The sequence below is a fragment of the Lutra lutra genome, chromosome 5 (genome assembly GCF_902655055.1).
Source record: "Lutra lutra chromosome 5, mLutLut1.2, whole genome shotgun sequence".
NCBI classification, from domain to species: domain Eukaryota; kingdom Metazoa; phylum Chordata; class Mammalia; order Carnivora; family Mustelidae; genus Lutra; species Lutra lutra.
Window position 1 is genome coordinate 43,488,400 of NC_062282.1, and position 17,518 is coordinate 43,505,917.

A 17,518-nucleotide genomic window follows, 5' to 3' on the forward strand; every position below is an offset into this window, starting at 1 on the left:
CACCGCATGCCCAGCATGGGGAGGCAGGGGGCTCTGCGGCACATAGACATTCTGCACCAACCTGTGAGGCAGGCATCTCAACACCAGGCCTTCAAGTTTTGCCAGGGCACGAGAAGAGCGTATACAGGGAATGAAGCATAGGGTCTTAAATGGGTCAACTCAGAAGTGACACCTGTTAAGTCCTCTCACATTTTATCGGCCAGAGCAAGTCACATGGTCATGCTCAACTTCACAGGGATGGAACGGACAGTGTGTACCCAGAAGGAGAGGAGAACCAGAAATACTGGTGAACAGCAGAAATGTCTCCCATAGTGAGCCATCATCAAGCAGGTACGATGTGCCCATTTCTTGGGCAAATAGGGTGACTAATTCATCCTGGTTTGCTCAGTATTTCTCCACTTTTAGCTCTGAAAGTCCCATGTCTCCTTAGTCCTAAGACCGCTGGGATGATTGGTCACCCTTCCGGCTCGGCATGGTCAAAGAACAAGGGGAGGAGACTCAGTTCTTGTTCTTGAATTAGCTGTAATCTGTTTATTGTTTTCTAATGTTAGGCCTATACATAGAAAAAGAGAGGGAACAATACAAAACAGGATATAAAGCTAATGTTAAGTTGTGGGAAGTATTAGTATTAAAAGAAGATAAGAGACCATGGTGGATAGGGTTAGGGAAGAAGGACTTTCTGGAGGAATACTGATGCCAAAGGATGATCATGCTGAAAGGAATCCTACCATCCCAGGTTGGTTTCTGTTGCCTGCAACTAAGGCAAATTTCTTTAATAATTTCCCTCCTAGGCGCGCCTGGGTGGCTCAGTGGGTTAAAGACTCTGCCTTCGGCTCAGGTCATGATCCCAGGGTCCTGGGATCGAGCCCCACATCCGGCTCTCTGTTCTGCAGGGAGCCTGCTTCCTCCTCTCTCTCTCTGCCTGCCTTTCTGCCTACTTGTGATCTCTGTCTGTCAAGTAAATAAATAAAATCTTAAAAAAAAAAGTCTCTAAAAAAAAATAATTTCCCTTTTAGGTGTTTGTGCAGGCCATGTTTTTGTCCTTCCAGCAATGGGGAGATCACTACCCATCTTCCCATATCTAGGGGAAGAGGAGAAGCAGGGAGAAGCAATTATAAGAGGGAGGAAGAGCACGAGTCCAGGCAGGGTAGAGATGGAGGTTGGGGAGTTGGGGATTGAAGAATTAGAGTTGGTGGCTAAGTTGCATGTAGGGGGACAGAAGTCTGGGACGGGGTGGGCTCTTTTGGGAAAAATTTGAAAGAACACTATGGGGATTATCCTAAACTTCTTTCATAAGAGAAGTACAATATACCCATATATAAAAGTTTTGTCTAGAATTTCAGGCAATTCAGGGGCCCCTGATGCCCTTGCAGTAAGGCTGCGTATGCAACCTCAGTTAAGAACCTTTGAACTCAGTGATGCTAAACATCTTTCCAGCCCTGAAAGCTTTTTCTGTTCAGGTTCTTCTGACTGAACTCAGCTGTTCCCCCAGCGTGTTGTCTGCCCACAGTGACTTTCCATGCCACCTTTATCTGTGCATTATAGTTCCACTAAGCACCACAAAGCAGCTCAAATGCCCTCTCCTTCTAAGAGCCTGTGGCACCTGTTTGGCAGCTCTCTTGGCACACAGGTGGTTTCCTTCTGAGTTATACTTGTTTGTGGGCTCTGTGTGTCCTCCCTCCCAGACTAAGGGTTATGCAGCTCTGTCTCCTCCCCCCTTACCCAGCTGGTACTTAGTCAATTGTGGCAGAGACTTCCAGTCACCTTACTCAACTTCCATTCTTCCCTCTTCCTTAGTTATAAAATCATCCTATTCTCCAGGGCAGCAATGTGTGGGCTAAGGGACTACTTACCCAGCCTCCCTTGTATCTAGGGTCTAGGGGTGACTGGTGATATGTAAAAGGAAATTACTGGTTGGGGCATCCAGGAATTTTTTTTTTTTTTTTTTTTTTTTTTTTTTTTTTTTTAAGTGAGAGAGAGAAGAGAGGCAGAAGGAGAGGTAGGGAGAGAATCCCAAGCAGGCTCCATGCGCAGCACAGAGCTGAACACAGGGTGGATTGCATGATCCTAAGATCACGACCAGAGGCAGAATCAAGAACTAGAGGCTCAACTCACTGAGCCACCCAGGCACCCCTCCAGGAAAATTTCTAATAAGGAAATGACTCATCTGGGAAGAAGGCTCCCCCTTTTCCTCGACCCCACCTCCTCTTCCTGCCTGGAATACAGACATGATGGCTGACTTCCAGCAGCCATCTTAGTACCCTGAGCAAAAAGATAAAAGGAGCCCAGATCTCTGATGAATTTATCCAGCCCCCATACCAGCCTTGATCAATTACTAATTTTTTCACACAATAGAGTAAAAAATAAATTTTTTAAAGCCACTGCCATTTAGATTCTGTCACTAGCAGCAGAATGCAATTTCTAACCAATTCATAGGTCACTAATTAAGGTTTATTATATTGAACTTAATTGGAGTATTTTCCTTTTAGAGACCCCAAAGGAAGTGAGGAAGTGAGGTAGGAAGTGAGGCTCTGCTGAGAAAAGTTTGTCAGGTCTTTGATGGAAATGTTTTGATAGCTTCCTCTTGAAATTATATCTAATCGAAAAAAGATAAGAGAAAACCTAAAATTTTTGAGTCTTCAGGGTTTTTGTTGTTTTTAAGTAAGGTCTACCCTAAGTTGGGACTTGAACTCATGACTCTAAGATCATGAGTAGCATGTTCTACTGACCGAACCAAACAGGCACCCGAGTCTTTAGGCTTCTACTGGAGTATTTCTCAAGGAATGGGCTCATGTGCTTTGGAATCCTCTGGAGGATTCTTTTCCTATCTACCTCATTCTTTTCCTATCTACAAGGAACTGGAGAACAGAGTCAAAGGAATTTTCATACTAAAGTTTGAGCCTTATGTCTTCAGTGGTTGTGGTGGGTCATCATCTCATCAGAGTCGAGTTGCTACATTAATTATATTAAATTGTGTTCAACTGAATTAATGGGGAGGTTTTGGAAGGGAGAATGGAGTCTGAGTAATGCTAATTAGTGAGAAGCCACCTCTGCCCATTTTCCCAGGAGTCCGGTGGCTTGGGATTTGGGGTTCCCATAGGAGAGCAGGCAATAAGATTCACTCTACCATTTTCTTTACCAAGAGTTGATCAATAATCTGGTTAGTGTTATCTCTGCTGGATAAAGTTTAGAAGGAAGTTATCAAGGATCTTATATGTAACACAGAGTAGGAGAGGCATAACATCACGCAGGGATTTTCTCTAAGGAAAACTGCCCAGCATGGTAAGTGGGCTCTAGGGTCTGGAAACTACAAGTAATGAACAGGATGGACATTTCTTCACATCAGTGGTTCTTAAATGTGGTTCAGTGATCAGCGGCATCCCCATCTCTTGGGAAACTGTTAAAAATTTTTGCCCTCCCTACCCTCCCAGAACAGCCAAATCAGAAACGCTGGGTGTGGGGCCCAGGCATCTGCATTGCACAAGTCCTCCGGCTCATTCGGATGTGTGCTTATGTTTGAGTAGCTCTGACATTTCTGTCCTCTTCATGTCTGATGGTGATTTTTTTTAAATGGGTATAGAGATAAGATAGAGAGAGTGAGGTCCAGGGCTCAGTGAGTCTCTGCACCAGCCCCATGTTCCATGGTTGAGACATCCTTGGCTGGGTTGATGTCTAGGTCACCCCTTCCTGTACCCTCCTTGTGAAACACAGGGGACTGTGCTGCGGCTTCTGAGCCAGGCCCTGAGTCATCTCACCTCTAGAACTAAGAGTGAGTCCTTCTGCTGAAAGTCCTCTGATGAACAGTTTGTTGATTTAAATGTTCTTGAATAAGCAGGACTGCAACACTGGCTGGGGCTTTCTGGATCAGAGATGGATATTCACTTCTCTGGCTGCATCCAAGTCTGAAACGGACCTGCCCCTCTATGTGCCCCCTCATCCCCCTTATCAGAGGATGGCTTCTCCCTTCTGCATGCTCTCCATGCCATTCTGTGTCAAACATATTTACTGTATGTCCTTGTTGGGTGGGATCCCAGTTTCTCATGGCCCACCTCATTCTTCAGTTTGAAAAATGAACACTTGTCCACCTATGTCAACTGCTATGTATTCACAATTTAAGCCACCCTTTCCCAACAGGTAACTGCTCCATTCCCCGCCCTCCAGTCCTCCTAGCCCTGACATCACCCTCCTTTTTCCATTCCAGTGAGACTGTCTTACCTGCAGGAAAGTAACTGGAGTGAGAGTCAGAAGATGGCGAGGATGGACACTTGGCTTCCCAAGTCCAAAATTGGAACACACGATTTGATGAATGAATTTGTGACATTTATATTTTTTATTGACCTGATTCTATTTATTCATTTACTCTTTACCCGCATATTGGAGTTTCTGGGCTATCCAAACAATTTACGGGGACGAGGAAGTCAAATACGGGTAAATGGGAGTGGCTCAGAACAAATGTGAGAAAGGATGTAGGTCCGAGGGTCAGGATCAGGTCAAGATCCTGCAGTCCTGGGATCAAGCCCCATGTCCAGCTCTCCGCTCAGTGGGGAGTCTGCTTCTCCCTCTGCCCCTCATCCTGCTTGTGCTCTCTCTCTCTCAAATAAATCAATAAAATCTTTTTTTTTTTAAAGATTTTATTGATTTATTTGACAGCCAGAGATCACAAGTAGGCAGAGAGGCAGGCAGAGAGAGGTGGGGAAGCAGACTTCCCACTGAGTGGAAAGCCCGATGAGGGACTCGATCCCAGGACCCTGAGATCATGACCTGAGCCGAAGGCAGAGGCTTAATCCACTGAGCCACCCAGGCGCCCAAATCAATAAAATCTTAAAAAAAAAAAAAAAAAAAGAAGAAGAAGAAGAAGAAGAAGGTAACCTTACTTCTGCTCCAGGTGGACAAGTAATGTAACAAGGGGTACAGAGAATACCATGAAGCAGGAGGAGTCACGAATTCCATCTGGGAGAGAGCAGCTCAGGGCAGGCTTCACCAAGGATGTGATGTTTGAGGGGGGCTAGGCAGATTAAGTAAGGGTTCTTCCTGTCAAGAAAATAATGGATGTAACTAACCTTATTGTGGTGATAATTTTGCAACAGATACATGTATAAAATTAAAATTAAAAAAAAAGAAAGAAAATAGGGAAGGTCTTTCAGGCCTGGTGCCATGTGGGTTTTCAGGGAGGGCTCAGTGGCTCAGTGTGGTTGGAGGGCTGGCGAAGGCAGGGAGCGAGGGAGGTGCAGATATACAGGCAGGAGAGGCCTTGAAGGTCCAGCTTTGACTTTGTCCTGTGGGCAGTGGGAGAGACATGATCAGACTGGTGTTGCAAATGGTCACTGGGGGCTCTGGCGGAGGTTGGACAGAGAGCTCGGGAGAGAACTGGTGCTGGTCCAAAAAGCACTTCAGACCAGAAGGATGGCAGCCCCCAGGTCCAGCTCAGCCCTGCCCTGACTGAGCTCCCAGCCTGCTATAATATGGTAACTACGGCGGGCCCGCTGCAGAGTAGGGGTGCCTCCAGTAGGCGGTAGGCGGATAAGTGGAGAGCAGTTTCCTCCCCTCTTAGCCTGTGAGGTGGCAGCTAGCAGCCAGCCGTGTTGTGGTTACCAGGGCCTTGGGTTACAACACATGTTTGTTTTTTAAAAAAATGTTGTAATACCTTTTAAATCAGGGCCCTGGACAGGATCCAAGGACAGTAGCAAGGACCAGCCCCTGGGCACTTCTTAAAGAAGCAGCTGCAGAGGGTGGCAGCCTCAGGAACCTGGATTTCTGGAAGAGTTTGAGTTCAGGCAGGATTTGGAAACTGGGGCAAGGCTGGAAGCAGATGGTATCTCCAGCTCACCCCATTCCCCTCTTCCTTCCTCAAGGCACTTTTGCATCCAGAGGACTTAAGGTGATCTTTCTCCCAAGCTGTCTTGAAAAACCAGAGGCAGCAGGTGGAGGCATCCAGGAATATAAAGCCCATCTCCTTAGGAGGAGAGACCTTCCAGCTGGTCCAAGATTCAGGAGTCTGGTTTGAGAGGGAGTGAGCCCCCCATGGGAGGAGGTATGCAAACAGAAGTGAACACTGGTAGAGCATGTTGGAGAAAGCATGCAAGGACCTGCTGGGGTAGAGGTCCTGAAACAAGGGATACTCACATCCATTTTTATTGCCACAGGAAGAGATCTTTGCTGTAGTCCCTTTTCAGAGACAGAAGTTACTCCTCAACCAGATAAAGACTGAGATTCTAGACACTTCCATCTGGTGCACTGTTGGTGGGAATGTAAAATGGTGCAGTCACTATGGAAAACAGTGTGGAGATTCCTTTAAAAATTAAAAATATGGTAATATGTTCCAGTAATCCCACTTCAGGATATATATCCAAAAGAATTGAAATCAGGATCTCAAAGAGATGTCTGCACACCCATGTTTATTGCAACATTATTCACAATAGCTAAGATATGGAAACAATTCAAATGTCCACTGACAGATGAGTAGGTAAAGAAAATGTGGTCTGTGCCTACAAGGAGAATATCAGCCTTGAAAAAGCAGGGCATTCTTCCACTTGTGACAACATGGATGGACCTGAAGGACATCATGTGAAGTGAAATATACCGGTCACAGAGGGACAGATACCACACGAGTCTACTTATATGTGGTGTCTCATATGAGGCAAACTCATAGAAGCAGAGAGTAGCAAGGTGGTTCTCGAGATCTGTGGCACAACATAGTGCCTAGAGTTAATAATCCTCAGGATGCGCTTAAACGTTTGTTAATAGGGTGGCTCTTATGTTATGTGTTCTCACCACAAAAACAAAAGGAAAAATAAATGAGCACTAGGAAACTTTGGGAAGTGATGGAAATGTTTCTCCCCATGATTGTGGTGATGGTTTCAGGGGTGTACGCATATGCCCAAACTCATGGAATTGCATACATTAATTATGTGCAGTTCTTCCTACATGGATTATACCTCAAGAAAGTTGTTTTTATTTATTTTTTAAAAGATTTTATTTATTTATTTGTGAGAGAGAGAACACAAACAGCAGGCAGAGGGAGAAGCTGGCTCCCCACTTAGCAAGAAGCCCAATGCAGGATTTGATCCCAGGACCCTGGGATCATGACCTGAGCTGAAGGCAGATGCTTCACTGACTGAGCCACCCAGGCGTCCAACAAAGTTTTTTGTTTTTGTTTTTGTTTTTTTAAGACTTTCATTCTGATCCTTGGCTTGCTACTGATTCGCATTTTGACCCTGGATAACTCACATGCACTCACTTCTCTGTCCTCACAGCCTTGCCCCATGTTTGACCCAGTGCCTGGCACGGAGTGAACTCAAGCAAAGATTTGTTAAACAAATCATGAATGGATTAATTGACCGGATTGGGTCCAAAGTTGAATCCGGATCCATGGGCTTCAGAGGTTACACGAACCTTTTGAAATTTCATTCACAATTGTGTATGTATGAATGATCCTATTTTTTTTTCTTGGTTAGGGTCAATCACTTTAATCACCATTACCATCATTTATTGATGATTTGTTATGATGTGCGAAGTCTACATCTTATCGCATTTAATCATCAGGAACCACCCACTGTACTAAAGTGAAAACCCAGGTTTGAAGAGTGTTCAGGACTTGCTTAGGGTCATATGCTGGGTGAGACTGACGTCAACCAGACTTCCGGTCCTGAGCTCTAAACCACTGTGAAGACTTACTCCAGCTTCGCAAAGAGATCCATGACCCCCGAAGGTGAAGAGAAAACATTCTAGGACCCCAGAGCTTTATTTCTTTGTGGGACTGTGGGGAAGGCGGGGCAGAGGGCGGAGGTGGAGGAGAGAGCCAACCAGCCGGAGCAGGACCGTGCCCACGCCCCCGCAAGGCTGCTATTTAGAGCAGTCCCAGAGCCCCCAGAAAGGATAAGGGGGCAGGCAGGGGAGAGCGGTTGTAAAAGGAGCCCGAGGAGGGGGAGGGGGCTATCTCCTCCCCCGCCCCCGCTGCCTCCAGCTCACTCTGTCGCCTGATGTCTAAATAAGGCTTACAGGCACATTCTAGGCAGCTAAAAATAAACTCCTGCTCCCCCTCCTGCCCTTGGGCTCTGGCGACCTCCCCAGCCCCGTCAGGGTTCCCCTGGGCAGGACCAGCTCTCCGGAGCACGCCCTCAGCTACAGAATCGTGCTTCGCGGGGGACCCAAGGGATCTGATGGGCGTTCTTCCTACTGCAGGAGACACCTGCGCTGGATGTCAGGATTCCTGAGTCCTACTCTCGGCTCCGCCCTAACAAACCTGGACAAGCCCCTCTTTTCTCTGAACTCAGTCTCCACACAGATAAAATGCGGGCATTGGAATAATGATGTAAAGCTCTGGCAGTTTTGAATGAAGTCAGGATCCCACTCTCTGGGGTCAAACTTCAGTTGGTCCACGGAGGTTTTTTAGGGTACATCCGTCTTGCAGACTTATTTTTAGCTCACGCGGTCTTCTGTAGCGATCTGAATTAGCTACCCACACTGAACGATTTGAAGAATTCACATAAAATTCTGTATTTCCAGCTTCTCTTGAAAAATCAGATCTGTCCACCCCGGGCCGGCGGCGTGCCTGCTCACAGAAGCTCGAATTGGGCAACTGCCGCCCCCTGCCGGTGGGATGAATGTACTACAGGGAGGTGCCGACCGCCTCACCCAGGTTTCCGCCCAGCCCTGCAGGCAAGAGTGTGCGAGGTGCCCAGAGCGATTGCGGTGAGTACTTAGAGCACAGACCCATTCAGTTTGGCATCCCAGGGGCCTGAGACCCTGGCATTGCTCTGTCCAGTACATGCTTGTTGAATAAATGATCCAGACAGTTAATGGAATGCTTTGGAACCTGTAAAGGACGCGTGCAGAGGTTGTGACGATGGTGCTGGCTAGCGGATATCTGGTGCCCCTGCATTACTTAACTCCTACCCCAGAGTCCGGGTCCCAGGTCCTAAAGATGTGGGAAGCAAGGGCAGAATGTAGATAAAATTAAATGTTCTTATAACCTGTCCATAACATGGACAAACACTTGAGGCAGAAAGGGTATAACCTTCCTCCAGGAAGCTCCCAACTGTCTTAATGTTAATTCCTTGCTAGAGGGAGAAACAACCTTGGTTTGGTTATAACAAGGTCTCAGGTTTTCTGAGGCTTCTTTCAGTATATAAAAATCCTTTTGGAACTTCCCTTATATTTACATCCCCCAACCCTGAAGTATGTAATTAGTTGCTCCACACAATCCTGGGGCAGCAGCAGCTCTTTCTGCCCCGGGATCCTGTCCCTGTACTTTGACAAAACCACCTTTTTGCACCAAAGATGTCTCAAAAATTCTTTCTTGATCTTTGGATCCGGACCCTACCAACCTCACCCCTATTCCAAAACTACATCCCCAAGAAGGGGCAAAATTCTTAGACTCCCACCCTCAATCCCCAACCCTGTTGGGAGTTACCAGATAATTAAGGTTCTTTTAAAGGCATTGCCTGGACCTCCTGCGAAGTCAGTGGGATTGTTCTTGGTTGGGAAATTACTGACAGAAACGGCCAGGATCTGTTAAACTCAATCCTTCAGAGCTACTTTGGAGACAAGCAGGGGAGCAGAAAAAGAAGCAGGAGGGAGGAAGGGTAGGAAGTGTAGAACAGAGATTTTCAAAGAACAGGCTTCTGATCAGCCTACTTGGATTCCCCTGACTCACTGGAGCTGGATGATGCCTCTGGACCAACTCTCAGACATCACAAAATCCATCTCACCTCAGCATGCAGTAGCGCGATGGGCAGAGATGATAACCTAGGAATGCCAGGACAAAGCCTTCCTGCTCTGTCTCAGTAAATCAGGAGGAGTCACCTGATGACTTCCTTGGAAGGAAATAGTGATTCTATATCTTATCTCTGTCAGTCAATGGTGGAGAAAAGTCAATCAGTCTGGACCCTTGCTACTTTCATTGTGGTCCTCCAACAAGCGGCATTGACTTCAAGGAGACTTTGTTAGAAATGCACATTCTTGGACTGCACCGCATACTGAGGAATCATAGTCTGCTTTTTAACGAGATCCCAGATGCTCTGCATGCATTTCACAGTTAGATAAAAGCGGCTTTAGACCAGTGGTTCTCAATGTTGGCTTCACCTTGGAATCCCTTGGGGGATTTTTTTTTTTTTAAAGATTTTATCTATTTATTTGAGAGAGAGAATGAGAGGAGAGAGCCTGAGAGGGGAGAAGGTCAGAGGGAGAAGCAGACCCTCCGTCAAGCAGGGAGCCTGATGGGGGACTAGATCCTGGGACTCCAAGATCATGACCTGAGCCTAAGGCAGTTGCTTAACCAACTGCCTTAACCCAGGCACCCCCCCTTGGGGGACTTTTAAAAATGCCGATGTCTGGGTGCCTGGGTGGCTCAGTCCGTTAGGCACACAACTCGATTTCAGCTCAGGTCATGATCTCAGGGTCATGAGACTGAGCCCCACATCGGGCTTCACCCTCAGTGGAGAGTCTGCTTGAGATGTTCTCTCTCCTTCTGCCCTTCCTCCCTCTAAAATAAAGAAAGAAATAAATATTTTTTTAATAAGGGCTGATATCTGGGTCCCACTCTTGCGTGCAGCCTGGGCATGGGCTCTCAGGTGATTTGTTTAAAGCTCCTCAGGTGATTTCCATGTGTGCCAGTATTGGGACCACAGCTCTACGCAAAGGCTCGAAGGCGATAAAAATCTTTGGGAATTGGAGCCATGCAAATTTGTACAGGGGCCTCCCACCCTGGGCCCTCAGATTCAGGCTGGTGGAAGGGCAGCTAGGCCTGGCTGGTGCTCAGAGGCACCTTCCCCAGGGCGGCCCTGCCAGCCAGACGGAGCCAACCCCTCCCCCAGGGCATTGTCAGGCCACCCAAGGCTCAGGTTTCCAGCAAGTGGGGTGAGAAGCATGTGGCGCTCCTCTGAGCTTTGGCAATCCTGCCCAGGGGTGTTGCCCTGACCCAGGAGACTAGAAGGCATTGTCTAAAGTCAGAAATACCATTTACCATTTAGAGAAAAATTTTTGGCATCAATGCAAAACTGTTTATTGCCTAGAGCGTCCCCTTCCAATACGCGCTTGTGATTTTACGGGGCGGGCTCTGAGCCTTTCATTGCATGAGTTGTAGATAATTCATGACCCTGGAAAATCATCTTTGTTTGTGGACATGTAAATGCATGTCCTGCGGAGGTTAAATTGACTTCCCTCCTCTACCACGAAGGAGGCAGCTTTACCTCCATTTGCACATTTATCTCAATATTCCTGATCTACAAATGTGTTTGTGTTTTAGACTTTCATTTGCTCTGGTTGTAACATCTGTATTCCTCACTGAGGAAGTTAAATAAAATCTCTCACGTGTGCTCATTTTCTGTCTGTATGAGCGGTATGATTTTACCTTCTTTTTTTTTTTTTTAAAGATTTTATTTATTTATTTGACACAGAGAGAGAGATCACAAGCAGGCAGAGAGGCAGGCAGAGAGAGGGGAGGAAGCAGGCTCCCTGCTGAGCAGAGAGCCCGATGCGGGGCTCGATCCCAGGACCCTGAGATCATGACCTGAGCCGAAGGCAGCGGCTTAACCCACTGAGCCACCCAGGCGCCCCGATTTTACCTTCTTTTTGACCATGATCCTTTACTAACGAACATAGCCACGATTTGAAACTGATGTCCAGGGGTGCCTGGGTGGCTCAGCGGGTTAAGCCTCTGCCTTCGGCTCAGGTCATGGTCTCAGGGTCCTGGGATCGAGCCCCACATCAGGCTGTCTGCTCAGCGGGGAGCCTGCTCCCCCCCCCCCCTCCGTCTACCTCTCTGCCTACTTGTGATCTCTCTGTGTCAAATAAATAAATAAAATCTTAAAAAAAAAACCAAAAACGGATGTCCAGACTACACGTGGGTTGAAACCACACAGAGACCAGGCTTTAACAGAAATGAGAGATCCAAGTATGCCCACAGGGGCTGTGGAGACCCCTGAGCTCAGATGCCGTGGAAAGGGGCAAGGACAGCTCAGCTTCAGTGGACTGTTGCCTGTGGGAAGGCAGGCTGGTGTGTCCAGATTCTCTGATTGTTTCAGAAAAAGTAGGAAATCTACAATTTAATGAGGAATCCCTTGTTTTTATTATATACTGGCAACTATGTAAATTTCTAAGAAATACCGTGCAAACAAATCATGAGTTTGAGGTTGGAGTTGCCGGTCTGGTGACTTTTGATCTGACTCAGTGCCCACTTTATGTGAATTTAAAGTGATAAGCGCTCCTCATCACACTCGGGGCACTCACCCCACTAGCCTGTGTGCACCTGCCGGCAACACTGACTCACCACATAGGGGCACAGCCGGTAGGTCATCCTGGGCCCTGTTATTGGAGGGCTCAGACCCAGTTACTCTTCTAGGAAGCTCATGACCATGAACGTTAGAGTGATAACAACTTCTAGTTTTCCAACCCGTCACTCCTAGGATGTGATTTCTTCCAGGACAACTGACTTGTTTTAATAATTGCCACTTTTATGTACATGGGCACCTCTTGTGGGCCGGGTGATTCACATCAGCGGATGTCACTCTTGGCTACATATTTGAATTGTCTGGAAAAAATGCACTGAGGCCAGAGATTTAGAGATATAATTGATCTGGAGTGTAGGCCTGGGGATGGGGATTTTTAAAAGCTGCCTTGATGATGGTATGTAGCTCTGGCTGGGAACCACCACCTGATGGTCTTAACCATGTTTACACTTCCCATTGACTCTTACCCAGATGTTTTTCACTTCTCCCGAGGATCATCAAAAGTCTGTCTCCTCAGAGAATTCCCACCAGACTCAACCTTGCCACACTTTGTATTTTTTGTCTTCCAGTATAATTACTCTTAGATAGTATCTTGTTTATGTCCTTCCCTGCTGCCTGCCTTTCTGGAATGAACTTTGCAGGGTATAGGGCTTTGATTATAAGGGTGGGGGCAGGACCTTTATATAGTTCAAATCTTTTTATAGTTTCAATCTGTAAGTATTTGTTGAATGAGTGACTAGTTTAGTAGTTGTTTATTATTATTATTCTTTTAATCTTTGTTTTACAAATGAGGAAAACGAGGCCAGAGAGGATAAGACCCCTTCCTATGCTCTTGCTGGAAAAGACCAGGGTCTGGCTGACGTGGAACAAGTGCTCTGAACAAGACACTGTCCTTGTGGTTTTACCTTCTACCTTGGTTATAGATTTGGTTTCCAGTCACTGTGTCTGTGGACTTCCAGCAGCTCCTCCAAAGCCCTTCAGATGGGAGATCAAATACTCTCATCCACAAGGAATGTGCCAGCTCATAGAGAGATCCTCCAAGATGGCTGAAAGCATTAGCCTTTGATGCCCAAGATCAATAAGGGCTTGTGTGAAAGAGTGTGTCTGAGGCTGAGAGACTGGAGTATTCAGGAGTGGGGAGGAAGTGGGTCATGGGGTTGAAGGGACTTGACAGGTACATAGATGGAGAAGGAATGATGCTGGAAGGGAGCCAGTGCAGCCCCCTTCCTAGTTCTTAATGAGGCTCTAGGGCAGACCAGCGTAAGCTTCCAGTTCCCCCATCTACTGACACAAGTGCCAAGGAGTATAGGCACATGGGCACCTCTCATACCACTGTGGGATTAGCTTTAGGACAAGTGAGTTTTAATTTTTCTTGTGCTGTGGATCACTGGGCAAATCCTCTACCTCAAGGGGCCTGAAAATGCACTTACATATAATGAAAAGGCTGTTCTAGATGAGAGAATGAAGAGCTTATCAGAATGGGAGGAAGGTGTGTAAATTAAAAAGCATATTAATTTAGCCATTCTGACAGGTGTGAGGTGGTATCTTATTGTAGTTCTGATTTGCATTTCCCTGATGTTGAGCATCTTTTCATGTGTCTGTTGGGCCATCTATATGTCTTCTTTGGAAAAATGTCTATTCGTGTTTTCTGCCCATTTTTAATTGGATTATTTGTATTGGGGGTATTGAGTTGGATAAGTTCTTTAGGTATTTTGGATACTAACCCTTTATCGGATATCTTTTTTGCAAATATCTTCTCCCATTCTGTAGGTAGCCTTTTAGGTTTGTTGACAGTTTCAACAAAAACTGTCCTTCACTGACCAGAAGCTTTTTATTTGAATGTAGTCTCAATGATTTATTTTTGCTTGTGTTTCCTTTGCCTCAGTAGACTTATCTAGGAAGAAGTTGCTATGGCTGGCGTCAAAGAGGTTGGTGCCTGTGTTCTCCTCTAAGATTTTGGTGGTTTCCTGTTTCACATTTAGGCTTTTCATCCATTTATAATTTATCTTTGCATATGGTGTAAGAACATGGTCCAGTTTCATTCCTCTGCATGTTGCCAACACCATCTGTTGAAGAGACTGTCTTTTCCTATTGGATGTTCTTTTCTGTTTTGCTGAAGATGAATTGACCATATAGTTGTGGGTTTATTTCTGGGTTTTCTATTCTGTTCCATTGATGTGTGTCTGTTTTTGTGTCAGTATCATACTGTTTTGATTACCACAGCTTCAAAATATATGTTGAAGTCTGGAATTGTGATGCCTCCATATTTGCTTTTCTTTTTCAAGATTGCTTTAGCTGTTTGGGGTGTTTGTGGTTCCATTCAAATGTTAGGATTGTTTTGTTCTGGCTCTGTGAAAAATGCTAAACAACAACAACAAAAAAGATGTTGGTGAGGATGTGGAAAAAGGAGAACCTTCCTACACTGTTGGGAATGCAGACTGGCACAGCCACTCTGGAAAACAGTATGGAGTTTCCTCAAGATGTTAAAAATAGAGCTACCCTACGATCAGCAATTGTACCACTAGGTGTTTACCCAGAGAATACAAAAATACTAATTCAAAGGGATTCATGCACCCTGATGTTTATAGCAGAATTATCTACAACGGCCAAATTATGGAAACAGCTCAAGTGTCCATTGACTGATGAATGGGTAAAGATGTGGTAGGCACAATGGAATATTACTCAGCCACGAAAAAGAATGAAACCTTGCCATTTGCAATGATATGGATGGAGCTAGAGTGTATTACTCTAAGCAAAGTAAGTTTGTCAGAGAAAGACAAGTACCATATGATTCCATTCATATGTGGAATTTAAGAAACAAAACATATGAGCAAAGGGGGAAAAAGAAAGAGACATAGAGTTAAGAAACAGACTCTGAACTATAGAGTGATTACCAGAGGGAAGGTGAGTAGAGGAATGGGTGAAATAGGTGAAGGGTACTAAGGGTACTAAGGGTACTAAGGGTACTAAGGGTACTAAGGAGGGCACTTGCTGTAATGAGCACTGGGTGATATATGGAAGTGTTGAATCACTATATTGTACACCTGAAAGTAATACTACACTGTATGCTAACTAACTGGAATTTAAATAAAAACTTAACAAAAGCATATTAAAAGATCAGGTAAAGGGGCGCTTGGGTGGCTCAGTGGGTTAAAGCCTCTGCCTTCAGCTCAGGTCATGATCCCGGAGTCCTGAAGTTTCTGCTTAGCGGGGAATCTGCTTCCCCCTCTCTCTCTGCTTGCCTCTCTGCCTACTTGTGATCTCTGTCTGTCAAATAAATAAATAAAATCTTTAAAAAAAAAGATCAGGTAAAGTCTGGAGATTAGTTAATAGCAATGCAACAGGGCCACTTTCTTAGTTTTTATAAAAATACCCTGATTTTTTTTTTTTTAAATTTAAAATCAAATAGTTAAGGTGGAAGAGTCCAAGATGGCAGAGGAGCAGGAGACCTTAATTTTGTGTGATCCCAGGAATTCAGCTAGTTAGGCACCAAATCATTCTGTAGCCCCGTGAACTCCACTGGAGAGCTAAGAAAAGAATAGCTGCAGCTCTACAAATAGAAGAGCCACCGCTTTCTGCAAGAATGACAAGATGGAAAAACTCACCTTAAAAAAGAGAAAAAAGACAGTAATGACTGCCAGGGACCTAATCAGTATGGACATAAGTAAGATGTCAGAACTAGAGATCAGAATGACAATTATAAAGATACTAACTGGGCTTGAAAAAAGCATAGAAGACGCTAGAGAATCCCTTTCTGGAGAAATAAAAGAACGAAACTCTAACCAAGTTGATATCAAAAAGGCTATTAATGAGATGCAATTAAAAATGGAGGCTCTTACTGCTAGGAAAATGAGGCAGAAGAGAGAACTAGTGATCCAGAAGACAAAATCATGGAGAATAAAGAAGCTGAGAAAAAGAGATAAACAACACAGCCACATGCAGTAGAATGAAACTGGACCATTTCCTTTCACCATATACAAAAATAGATTCAAAAGGGATAAAAGACCTAACGTGAGACAGGAATCCATTAGACTCCTAGAGGAGAACACAGGCAGCAACCTCTTTGACCTCAGCCACAGCAACTTCTTCCTGGACACCTTGCCAAAAGCAAGGGAAGCAACAAGGGCAAAATGAACTATTGGGACTTCAAGATAAAAAGCTTTTTCACAGCAAAGGAAACAGTCAATAAAACCAGAAGAAAACCAACAGAATGGGAGAAGATATTTGCAAATGAAATATCAGTAAAGGGCTACTATCTGAAATCTATAAAGAACCTAACAAACTCAACACCCAAGGAACAAATAATCCAATCAAGAAATGGGCAGAAGACGTGAACAGACATTTCTGTCAAGAAGACATACAAATGGCCAACAGACACATGAAAAAGTGCTCCACATCACTCAGCATCAGGGAAATCCAAATCAAAACCATGATGAGATAGCACCTCACACCAGTCAGGATGGCTAAAATGAACAAGTCAGGAAACGACAGATGCTGGCAAGGATGTGGAGAAAGGGGAACCTTCCTACACTGTTGGTGGGAATGCAAGCTGGTGTAGCCAATCTGGAAAACAGTATGGAGGTTCCTCAAAAAGTTGATAATAGAGCTACCCTACAAACCAGCAATCGCCCTACTGGGTATTTACCCCAAGGATACAAATATAGTGATCTGAAGGTGCACATGCACCCCAATGTTTATAGCAGCAATGTCCACAATAGCCAAACTATGGAAAGAACTCAGATTTCCATTGACAAATGAATGGATAAAAAAGATGTGGTGTATATATATACAATGGAATATATTCAGCCATCAAAAAATGATATCTTGTCATTTGCAAAGACATGCATGGAACTGGAAGGTATTGTGTTTAGCGAAGGAAGTCAATCAGAGAAAGATAATATCATATGATCTTACTGATAAGTGGAGTTAGAGAAACAAGACAGAGGATCATAGGGGAAGAGAGGAAAAAATGAAGCAACAATAAACTAGAGAGGGAAAAAAAACCATAAGAGACTCTTAACCATGAGAAACCTAATAAACCATAAGAGGGTTGATGGAGGGGAGGAGAGTGTAGGATGGGGTAGCTAGGTGATAGAGATTAAGAAGGGGATGGGATGTAATGGGCACTGGGTATTATATAAGACTGATGAATCATAGGCTTATACCTCTGAAACCAATAATACATTATATTAATCAATTGAATTTAAGTTAAAAATGTTTAGAAAATTAAAAATGCAATGCTTTTATATTTTAATAAGATTTTTAAAAAGTCCTTTAGTTAACATGTAGTA